The 10,000-nt window shown below is 36.0% G+C and overlaps 1 protein-coding gene across 4 annotated transcripts in view; it reads left to right on the top strand.

Moving 5' to 3' along the window:
* LOC135220913 (syntaxin-binding protein 5-like) overlaps nucleotides 1-10,000 on the top strand; it is a 1,025,750-nt gene that overhangs the window by 248,534 nt on the left and 767,216 nt on the right. The gene's annotated exons all lie outside the window — the stretch shown is intronic.

The raw sequence follows: 10,000 nt of genomic DNA, 5'->3' as shown, positions 1-10,000 counted from the left end.
TATAGATAGATATGGGTGTGTGTGTGTGTGTGTGTGTGTTAGATGACAGTACAAACGAACGCACAAACAGCTGGGGAAAATGTTAATACGTGTTAGGTATAAATAAAAGTAAGGTCATTGAAATCAGTAGCTTCTAAGTACAGTAGCTAATTTATAAATCTCTTATACTCGTTTTACTATGTTTGTGGCTTCAAGCTTTTGTGTTAAGCCCAGCTAAACTAAAGTCTTTAATGCATTAGCATTTATAAAATTTATTTGACATAGCTATCTACAGTATAAATGCTATGGTAATAGTACATTGGAACTTAGAGATGTTTGGAAGAAATTCGTGCATGAGAAGCAGAGAAAGGAGCAGTAAACCCATTGACATCTGAGGTCAGTGCCTCATTCACACATCTTGTCTTTTTATGAAGGTGGCTCAGAAAACACGATTTGTAAATGAGTCATTGACCCCAAACGTTCTTTTTTTTTTTTCTTCTCTCTCTCTCTCCTTTTCAGGTGTGAATGAATTTTCCTACACTTCATATAATCGTTTTTACTGTCACCTTAGCATATATTCTATGTATATTGTCAACTGTAAATCGGTCTCTTGGGGATTGATATATTAGGAGAACTGTTATGTAATTTACTTTTCGTTTTGCGAAATAAGAAAGGAACACTCTGGTTAATAATCATGAAGGAAATATGTAATTGTGCAATATATTGAAATGGTATTTCCAATGAAGACTTGATAGAGCGCTCGCGCTCTCTCTCTCTCTCTCTCTCTCTCTCTCTCTCTCTCTCTCTCTCTCTCTCTCTCTCTCTCTCTCTCTCTCTCTCTCACATAGTTATTGTTTTTGTAAATTTCTGAGCGCTTTAATTTAGGCTGTTGTTGCAAGCGAATTGTTCATGTATTTTGCAAGTATATTTGCAATCATTGGTGTCTACACTGTAGTAGATATCCAATTCTCGACTTCTTGTCCTGGTTTCTTCTCAGCACTTCCTTGAGGAAAATGGTTTCACATTTTACTTCCTTTATATCATTGAGTCATGCAGGTCAAACGATAAGAAAATAGGAAAAGGTTGCATAAAGGAATTTTATTAATGTCCTGTGTGAGTCAATTTTGGCTTTAACTTTTCTAGTTAAAAGCTTTTGTGGTTTTCCCAGACTTTATTCATTTTTCTTGAATACTTTTCCGTTTTATAACTTTTTTTTTTTTTTTTTTTTTTATTATATCCCCTTACCCTTTTTTTTACCTTTTTTAATTTTTCTCGTCAGTTTTTAAGGATAAAATCTTATTGTAAAACGATGAAGGAAAGTTTGCTGTCCAGCAAGTTTTGAGAAACTGAACAGCATTGGGATGAGAGAGAGAGAGAGAGAGAGAGAGAGAGGAGAGAGAGAGAGAAATGGTTTGATATAATTTTATTAACAGGTGTAGGATATGCCTTGAAATTTAGAAATAATGATCGTAGTTGTACTGTGAACTAATGATCTTTCCTTTTTTTTTTTAATGATGCCTAGCCTCCATCTAAGAACAGTAATGAGCGATTTTTGTTTTGCACTTTGGCTAATGAAAGTTTTATCGTGATCTTTAAGGGGGAGTAGCCACGTCATTAGTATTTTCCCTTGAAAGAACATTTCCCTTTTTTATGACCTGCATTGCAAACGGGCTTTTGTGTTTACCGAGATAATGATGCTCCGGTCTGTATTTTGGGATGTTTTGCATTATTGTGACGGCTGTGTACGTGTCACTTGCATTATCACCTCTTTTATGATGATGTGTAACTGCTATCTACTTTTTTATCTCCTGTTGTTGTGATGAATGTGAGCTTGTTGCGAGCATTTTAAGACCTTTTATGACGAAGAATTGAAGCCGTGATTTATTATCAACATGGTGTGTTGATGCCACTGACTTGTGATTTTAGGTTCACGCGGACTTTAAACCTGTATTCTGTCGGTTACAAGAATTCTAAATTCTTATGTCCTGAAACAAAGATAAAGGACAGGATGGCGTGATCTGCACGAGTCTTCAGGTTTTGCGGAAATTAAGATTTCCTTTTTGATGGAGGTTAAAATTTAATCATTTATCTTGATTCCTTCTTCTTTCCTTAGTTTTACTATAGTTGCTTGGCGCGTACCTCTTATTTCCACTCAATGCATTTAAATAACAACGTATTTCTTGTATCATCTCGATGTTATGTTTTTCGTGCGTTGATTATTGCGATGTCGCCTTGAAAGCGACGCGGTTTTGGAGATCCTGTCCCTGAATGGAAACTGTTTTCACCTCAACCCGCGCAAGTATTTGCTCTTGTTGAGACTATTGGCCGGGACCTTTTCTCGAGTGCAAAGATATTAGTGTATCTTTTAGGAAAATTATATTTAGCTGTAACCCTTTTTAAATTTCTATGCCGATTTTGATGAGATTTTTATCATAGACCCCCCCCCCACCCCCCCCCCCCCCCTTCTTGAAATCAGTGCTTTGAGGTTAAGAAAGACATCACGAGCACCAGAGGGGGTGGGGGTGGGACGAGATTCCCTGAAATGAGGTTGGTTCTGCCTGTAGATATAGTAACTACGAATTTATCAGACCTAATTTCGTCATACATATGGCTTAGTATTTCGAAAAGAATGCTGTGAGGTAAAACATCAGTTGCAGCAAAGGAGTGGAGGTTGAGAAGAGGGTGACAGAGAGAATGAGAGGAGAGGAAGTTAGAGAAAGAGAGAGTAGAGGGGTATTGGGGGGGAGAGAGAGAGAGAGAGAGAGAGAGAGAGAGAGAGAGAGAGAGAGAGAGAGAGAGAGAGAGTTTATTAGCTATCATTCAGAGTTTTCCCGGGCAGTGCCGGGTTGGTCAGCTAATATACAATACACAGAAGGCAAACAAAATTACATACATACATGCAATATGTATCTGTATATAATATTTCTCTCGAAGAGGCGCCACCAGAGAGAGAGAGAGAGAGAGAGAGAGAGAGAGAGAGAGAGAGAGAAACATTGTCACAGCCACTTCCATGCATTGCCTGCTCAGTTGTGGATGAACTGCATGTGTGGAGAAATTCCACAACAGTACATGTATAACAAAATTGCTTTTCCTTCGTTCGTTATTATCGCAAAGAACATTCCTTGTTTTTATCAAAATTAAGTTGGCATTCCAAACGAAGTCCATTGCATTCCTCGGCGGGAAGAGCTGTTATTGTTTGCGACCGGACGCGGCCTTTCCCCTTTTACTCGGACATCATATGTCATCATTTGGGCTGCTAAATTGGGATAGATTGTGCACAGCGCTGTATAATATATATATATATATATATATATAGATATAATATATATTATATTATATTCTATATATATATATATACATATATATATATATTATATACGTGAGTGTGTTTGGTGGGTTTGCGTGTGTGTATGTATATTTATATATGTGTGTGTGTTTGTGTTTGTGAATGTATGTATGTAATTTGGTTTACCCTTTGTGCATTGCAAATACTCCTTTTACATGTGTATATACGTACCGGAGTGTAATTTTAAATGTAATGACATAAATCATTATTTTCAGGTGGCGCTTATGTAGTTTTGCTTTACATGGTTGAAGAATGTTTTTTGTCCTAAAATGTTTTCAGGAAGAAAAATTCGACAGGCGAGAGTTTGTGTTATGTTTATTGCGAAGCAAATTGCGCTGCATTGCGTTTGATGTTGCAAAGTTAGGCTTCAAATGGGTGGTCCATATTTTCCATCGGCGGCGGGAGTTTGTAGGAAAGGAAAAAAGTTCATTTGGCCTTTTATTGGATACTTGTCCGTTGTCAATATCGGTTGTTGCATGTTTCAAAATGATCCAATCTAGTATTCCTCGCCTAATGACTTGGTAGTTGTTTTTTCACCATTATTAAATTGATTTGAGTGAGAAAATGTTGTGCATATTAATTTTACTAGTTACAGTTTCTCGTATTTGTTTTGTAGATAACAGCAGATGACTGGAATATAAGGTGGATGACATCCTTTCTATTAATAATTTATTAGGCTGCTTAACATGGTAAGGAATGCTTATTACTAGGCTTTTTGGATGATTTAATCCCTGATAATTTTATTTTTATTTTTGTATAAGCTTAAAATTTAATATTGCCACTGTACAGCCTGTAACTTTGGACGGAATAATGACATTTTTTCCTCGACTTTCATACTGGCTGGGTGCTATAATTTAATAATGGTTTCCCCAATATATGTCTTCTAAACAAGTCTTTCATTATTCGAATATCTTTTCTTTCTTTTTTTTCCAAATAAAATGAGATTATTGAGTTCCAAAAAATCCGAAATTCTGAAAAATTTCCAAGATTATAAAAATAAAAATTCTCGTTCGTGGAATTCCCAACTTACATTAGAATAAAGTATTCTTCTCAAATGTCAAATACCGCACTAAGTTTGAATACATCGGAATGTCTGGTGGGCCTTGAGTAAGTTGCAAATATTCTTGTGTGTGGAGCACATTGAGGACTTATAGTACATTCTTCCGGTAATTCCCGATTCTTCGAAAAATAACGAATGTATATTCACATCCTGAAATTCGTAACGTACGAGAGATTCGGGAATTTATTGTGTTCATTTTTCATAATTATTTACAGCGTGAAATTTGTAACGTGCATTGGATTTTGGAGTCATATTTTTACTGGCACGTGTCTTATAGCCTCGAAAATGTGTTCGAGTTAAGGGATGCAATTTCTCTCCCATTTGTTGAGAAACGGCGCTCTCACCTCTTTGTCTTTACGACCGCCTCTTGCGCAGGATGTTGCAAGGAAGGCCTCGGAAGAGGGAGCAGAGCAGCAGAGCAGAGCAGAGCAGAGCAGAGCAGAGCAGAGCAGAGCAGAGCAGAGGAAAAGGCCTTTGTCTGTCAAGAAAAGCTGTTGCAGTCTGTGCTTGTGCTGGTGTGCTGTTTAGATTTTTACCTATTTTTTTATTTGTCTATAATATACAGTTATGAATCAGTTTTTAAGCGCGCTCATACCCACACCTCTATATGAATAAATTTCTGTCACATTTAAAACATGACACCGGATTCAAAGCTATTAGTCACTATTTGTAGATTATTTTTCAGTTAGACCATAGACATGTTTTCCCTTCAAAATATTTAATAGTGATTAATGTTGCTTTTTTGTTGTTTCTGCATCAAGTGTTCGAAGACGATTTTCCTGTTCTGTATTTGTTCAGTGATTTTGTCAGATGCTAATTCCAGGTGATGTCTGTCAGTTGTTGCGGCTTTTTTCCCCCCCCTTTTTTTTGAGATAGCGGTTGTGTTTGGCGTTGTTGCTCCACGGTTGTTTCCTTCGTTTATGATTACTGTTACTGTGACTGCTGGTGAATATTATTGTTTTCTGGTGACTGTTAAGGTGTTGAAGGGGTTACCTTTTGTTTTGCCTTTCAGTATTTTGAATGTTTCTATTAGTTGTCCTCGCAATCAATCGTCGTGTTTCTAAGCCATAAATGCTCAGGCTCTCTAGTCGTCTTGGGTAACCTATTGCCTGATGGATGAGAGAGAGAGAGAGAGAGAGAGAGAGAGAGAGAAAGCCGTTAAAAGCAAGATCCGAAAAAAAAGTCATTCCATTACATCATCCTACGGAACGGTAGCAAGCGGATCAGTTTTATTACCTCTTTGGTGAATTTTATCATCTTTTTCGCCTCTCCTAAAACTACCTCCTGCCAAGTAAGGTCTCAAGGAATTTTCGATTATTTTTCAGTGTTTTCACGCCCCACCTATGTCTTCCAGTTTGACTAAGTATGAGATTTTTTTTTTTTTCAACAGGAATAAAGTGCACCTCGTGCATTTGACTAAAGGTAATTTACTATTATATTTAAAGGTTCAAGCCGCTTGTATCATTCAGACAGCTTTAATATTCCGACATTGCATACATATGCCTATTTAATACCATAAAAATTATATTGTGCTTATTCGCTTGATATTCTCCATGGGGACTTTCCCTAACAGGGACCACAACGACACAAGGACTTGAACTGTTGAATGGAAGATGTGCCTTTTTATGCAGAAAATGTGTACGTTAGCTGCTTTGCACAAGTGCTGTAATAATATATATAATATATCTATATATATATATATATAATGAATGTGTGTATATATATATATATATATATATATATATATATATATATTATATATATAATATGTATGGTGGTGTAGATATATATATATATATATATATTTTTTATATATATATATATATTATATATATATATATACACACACACATGATATATATATATATATATATATATATATATTTTATATCATATTATTCACAATGCACTTATGGCAAGCAGCTAACGTACACATTTTCTGCATAAAAAGGCACATCTTCCATTCAACAGTTCAAGTCCTTGTGTCGTTGTGGTCCCTGTTAGGGAAAGTCCCCCATGGAGAATTCAAGCGAATAAGCACAATATAATTTTTTATGGTATTAAATAGGCATATGTATGCAATGTCGGAATATTAAAGCTGTCTTTATGATACAAGCGCTTACCTTTACAATAAATAAAGTAAAATTCCTTTAGTCAAATGCACGAGTGCACTTTAATTTTTCCTGTTGAAAAAAAAAAAAAATCTCATACTTAGTCAAACTGGAAGACATAGGTGGGCGTGAAAACACTGAAAAAATAAATCGAAATTCTTTGAGACCTTACTTGGTCAAGAGGGGTAGTTTTAGGAGAGGCGAAAAAGATGATAAAATTCACCAAAGAGGTAATAAAACTGATCCGCTTGCTACCGTTCCGTAGGATGATGTAATGGAATGACTTTTTTTTCGGATCTTGCTTTTAACGGCTTTCTCTCTCTCTCTCTCTCTCTCTCTCTCTCTCTCATCCATCAGGCAATAGGTTCCCCAAGACGACTAGAGAGCCTGAGCATTTATGGCTTAGAAACACGACGATTGATTGCGAGGACAACTAATAGAACATTCAAATACTGAAAGGCAAAACAAAGGTAACTCCCCTTCAACACCTTAACAGTCACAGAAAAAAACAATAATATTCACCATTCAGTCCACCTAACAGTAATCATAAACGAAGGAAACAACCGTGGAGCAACAACGCCAAACACAACCGCTATCTCAAAAAAAAGGGGGGGGGAAAAAAGCCGCAACAACTGACAGACATTACCTGGAATTAGCATCTGACAAATCAACTGAACAAATACAGAACAGGAAAATCGTCTTCGAACAACTTGATGCAGAAAACCAACAAGCAACATTAATCACTATTAACAATTATTTTTGAACAGGGAAAAACATGTCTATGGTCCTTATTGAAAAATAATCTACAAATAGTGATTAATAGCTTTGAATCCGTGTCATGTTTTAAATGTGACAGAAAATTTATTCATATAGAGGTGTGGGTATGAGCGCGCTTAAAAACTGATTCATAACTGTATATTATAGACAAATAAAAAAATAGGTAAAAAAATCTAAAACAGCACATTAGCACAAGCACAGACTGCAACAGCTTTTCTTGACAGACAAGAGGCCTTTTCCTCTGCTCTGCTCTGCTCTGCTCTGCTCTGCTGCTCTGCTCCCTCTTCCGAGGCCTTCCTTGCAACATAGGATGTTGAATATATATATATATATATATATATAGTTTATATATATATATATATATATATATAATATATACACACATACATTATATATATATATATATATATATATATATATATATAGTATGTAGTATATAGTATATATATTATATTATATGTGGTGTGTATATATATTATATATATATATATATATATATATATATGTATGTATGTTTTATGTAGGTATATTATATATATATATATATATATATATATGTATATATTATATAGTATTATATATGTATATATTATATATATATATGTATATATATTATATATATATATATATATATATATATATAGAGAGAGAGAGAGAGAGAGAGAGAGAGAGAGAGAGAGAGAGAGAGAGAGAGAGAGAGAGAGCGCAACGGAAAAGATAAAAAAAATTCTTACTCACGTATATACTTGGTAATATCTGAAGTTTGTTATTCCTGTACAAATATGAATGATTACAGGTGCCAAAGGACTAAGTCTTTATTACGTTGTAGGGTATTAAATGTAAACTCTGATGACAGATAGTACAATAAATGTATATGTTACTGACACCGCTTTTACGTTTATGTTGCCCATTATTGACTTCATTGCCACAACGTTTTAGATTTTTGTATCTTTTTTCTTACAATCTAAATAGGATTTATGTAGCACTGATGTTTATGCGGATACACCATGTTAACCTAGAATTACTCCCGGTCCAAATTCCAGATCTACATACATCAGTTATAGCTGGGGTTTTTTTATATATTTTTGTTACTGACGTTCATGTTCTTAGTTTATTTAATTAAAATTAACGGCCGTGCTTCTGGCATTTCCAATGCTTCGTTCCATTTAAAAAGTGTGTGGAAGTGTTTGCTTGGTCGGTGGTTTTGCATGGCGGCTTACGTACATACCCATATGTCCATCCCGCTGTCAGTGGGTATCCTTGTCTGCTGTAGCCATGGAGTAGGGAACAACACGTATGAATGTAGTTTTTCTGACAAACAAGGACACTAATCAGCTGACGCCATTCCATTCAAGGTGAAAAAGGGCGCACTTGCTTGAGAATATCCTTAAATCCACGGTAGAAATGTGAGTGAAACTGGGGAGTACACTTTCAAGTTCACACTGAATATAATAGAAGTTAACAGACCTTGATACAGAAAAAGAAAAGGGGGCCAGGGTTACCGTTTGTTAAGCTGTGCGGCGTGTTCTTTAAGCAAAAGAGACCAGGAAAGAGGATCAAGGTATAATCTCGGAAGGAGATTTACATTCCTTGTTGCGGTAGCTTCAATAAAAATGGACTCCAACAGATTCATTTTGCAGTGATCTTTGACGCTGTGGATTATCGAGTTAATAGCACAGCCTAAATTAAGCCAATGATCCACAATGCGATAATTTCTTAAGCCTCTTGATATGGCATATTTGTGCTGAGAGCATCTCACCCTTAATTCTCTCGATGTTTGACCAATGTAAGTCTTAGTGCAATATTTAAAACGGGTTCATCAGGTATGAAATTAGGATGAAATGGTACACAGATTGCTGAGTATTTCCGGACAAACAAAAAGTTCATTTGACGAATCAGTGACGGTATACCCACCATTTGATATATATATATATATATATATATATAATATATATATTATATATATATATATATATATTATATAATAATATATATATATATATATATATATATATATTGATATTGTTAATGCAATGTTGTGTATCCATTTACCACAGCTGGTCGTCTGTTAATTGAATATTAGTGGGATCAGAACTCGAATGGGTTACAACTAAGAAATCAAGATGATTAGAAGCCATGTCATTGTAAGGAAAAGCGCCTCGGTGGCGTGATTGGTATGGTGTTTGCGTCCCACCTCGGTGGTCGCGGGTTCGATTCTCGGCCATCCATTGAGGAGTGGAGATGTGTATTTCTGGTGATAGAAGTTCTCTCGGCGTTGTTCGAAAGTCATGTAAAGCCGTTGGTCCCGTTGCTGATAACCCACGGTTCCATGCAACGTAAAAGCACCATACAAACAAAAAATCATTGTAAGGAAATTGTGACGATTTAGGTATCCTCCAAGAAAATGTTGAAGATGCGTCTCCCCGATTTTTGGGAGAGTTCCTTTCCAAGGTAAATGGCGACCCATGGTGGAGATTGTCGTCATCTCGCGATAATCATCATTCCAGCAGCAAGTTAGTTAAGCCGTTAGGCCATGAATGACCCCGGAAATGAGCCGTTCGCCTGAATGTGGTCATTTCCATTTTTATGCCGCCCCTGGGAGGGATTAGATGAAGTCCCCCGGGCCAGTGGCTCTGCTTTTACTGATGCTGCTTCATTTATCCGGTAGTCCAGCGACGGAACTTGTGACGTCTTTCGGTTCCTACAAAAGTTGAGTGTTTCCCTGCG

This window comes from Macrobrachium nipponense, chromosome 2, assembly GCF_015104395.2.
Source record: "Macrobrachium nipponense isolate FS-2020 chromosome 2, ASM1510439v2, whole genome shotgun sequence".
Lineage (NCBI taxonomy): Eukaryota > Metazoa > Arthropoda > Malacostraca > Decapoda > Palaemonidae > Macrobrachium > Macrobrachium nipponense.
The sequence above is the reverse complement of the archived record's forward strand: the minus strand, read 5'-3'. Positions and strand labels throughout refer to the sequence as shown.